The sequence below is a fragment of the Microcaecilia unicolor genome, chromosome 2 (assembly GCF_901765095.1).
Source record: "Microcaecilia unicolor chromosome 2, aMicUni1.1, whole genome shotgun sequence".
Lineage (NCBI taxonomy): Eukaryota > Metazoa > Chordata > Amphibia > Gymnophiona > Siphonopidae > Microcaecilia > Microcaecilia unicolor.
Window position 1 is genome coordinate 265635548 of NC_044032.1, and position 2500 is coordinate 265638047.

A 2500-nucleotide genomic window follows, 5' to 3' on the forward strand; every position below is an offset into this window, starting at 1 on the left:
GTGAGAGGGAGGGGGTGGAGGGAGGGAGAGGAAATGAGGGGATTGAGGTGGCAGTGGAGCTTGGGGAGGGAGAGGGAGGGAGTGGGCAGAGGGTGCATGAGAGCCGGGATGGGGGGGGAGGGGTGGGAATTGGTGTTGGGAAAGAGGAAGAAAGGGGGGAGCAAGAAGGTGGGGGATAAACAGGGAAGGGGGGGAGATAAGCAGAAGGTTCGGGAGCGGGGTGTAGGGGGTTCCAGGGGAGAGGAGGAGAAAGGGCAAGGGCAGGAGGAGGCAGTGGGGGAAGAGGGGGTGAGGGATGAGGAGGACCGAGGACTGGCGGTGAGTCGAGAGAGGGAGGTGGAGGAGGATGGGGAGGAGAGGAGAACGGAGGCCGAGATGGAGGTGAGTCGGGGGCAGGAGATTGAAGAGGTGAGGCGAGAGCGGGAGATTGAGGTGGAGGGAGAGGGAGGCGGGGGAAGGGTGTGGGAGGGTGGGGGTGAAGAGGGTCGGGAAGGGGAGGGCTGGAGAGATGGGTGGGTGGCAAAACGGGAAGGGATAGGAAGAGGGAAGGAGGGGCAGAAGAAACGGAGAACATGATGATGGGGGATTGTTTTTGGAAGGTAGCTACGTTGAATGTGGCTAGTATTCGATCTGAGAAGGCGCGAGTGCTGGCGTACGATGGGTTGCGCAAGGAGCCGGTGGATTGTATTTTCCTGCAGGAAACGCGGGTGAAGACGGTGAGGGGGATGAATTGGGCGAAAAGAGAATGGAAGTGGGGCCATTCGGTGTGGGCGCTAGCGAGGGAGGAATATGGAGGGATGGCTATTTTGTTTAAGTCGAGGGAGGTGCAGGTAGAGAGGGTGGTGGAGTTAAAGGGGGGGAGAGGGTTGGTAGTGGATGGGGATTTGAAGGGTAGGAGGGTGCGGTTGATAAATACTTACGGGCCACAGACAAAATGGGACAGAAAGGGGTTGTTTCAGGAAATTAAACTGTACCTGTACACGGATCGTCAGGTAGTGTGGGGGGGGGGGGATTTCAATACAATAGGGCAGGAGGAGGATAGCGGAGCACGCGCCAGACGAGTGGGGTACGATGGGGAGTTGTTGGAACGGATTAGGAGGGAGGCAGGGTTTGTGGATTTGGGGGGAGGGGAGGAAAGGCAGTTTACTTTTAGGAGAGGGTCTTGCAGGAGCCGTATAGATCGCATCATGGTACGAGAGAGGGAGGGGGGAGGGAAGTTGCGACAGAAAGCGGTGGATTTTTCAGATCATTGCTTTCTCTGGGCGGAGGTGGGGACGGGGATGGGGGGGGAAGGGCCCGGGGATGTGGAGGATGAAGGTAGGATGGTTGGAGGAGGAGGAGGGGAGGGCAGAATTTAGGCGGTTTTGGGGGGATCAGCTCTCAGTAAGGGAGGGTTTTGTGTCATGGGCGGCGTGGTGGGAGGAAATAAAGAAAAGAATCCGAAGGTTTGCCAGACAGAGGGAGGGGTGGGATAGGAGGGAAAAGACGAAATTAGAAGGGGCATTGCGGAGAAGAAGAGATCGGTTGGTGGAGGGGGGGGAGAGCCGGAGGAGGTGGAGGAGTTGGATGTTCAGATTAGGAAAGTGAGAGGGGACAGATGGGCTTCGTTGCAGTATGAGCGGGAATGTGGGGCGATGTTGTCACCAAACGTATACGAAGATTTTCAGTTGAAGAGGGAGGCTAGATGGATGGGTGCTGTGAGGACTGTGGACGGCGGGAGGGAAGTAACGAGGGAAGGGATCTTGAGGACGGTAGAGGAATACTATGCTAGGTATTTTGATAGGAGGGGGGAGGGAGGGAAGGACAGGTGGGGAGCGTATGTACAGGGGATGCCAGGGGGTGGGGGAGGGGAGCAGGGGGAAGAGGAAGAGGAGGAGTGGACAACGGAGGAAGTAGAGGTGGCAGTGAAGGGGTTGAGGACAAAGAGAGCGCCGGGGCCGGATGGCATTCCGGCCGAATTCTATAAAACGTTTGCGACGGAGGTGGTTCCAGTCATCAGAGAGGTGGTGATGGAGGCGGAGGGAGGAGGGAGTTGGCCTAGGTCCATGGGGGAAGCAGGGTTGGTGCTTCTGAGTAAGGGGAAGGACAGGGAAGATCTTAACAATTGGAGGCCAATTTCCCTCTTGAACGTGGATTATAAGATTGTGGCCAGCATGCTGGTAGGGAGGTTGACGAAGACTATGGGGAAGGTGTTGAGTTCGGCACAGAAGGGTGGGGTGGGGGGGAGAGGGGTTGTAGAGGCTGCTTTGACGGTCAGGGAGGTGCTGGAAGTAGGGAGAGGGAAGAGAGAGGGGGTAGTCAAGATTATCGCACTGGATCAGGCGACGGCGTATGACCGGATTCAGCGGGACTATGTGTGGGAGGTGATGGGAAAGTTGGGGGTGTCGGGGAGATGGGTGCAGTGGGTTAGCAGGTTATATGAAGGAGCGGTGTGTTTCCCGGTGATTAATGGTTGGAAGGGAGGGAGAGTGGAGGTTTTCACGGGGATCAGACAGGGGTG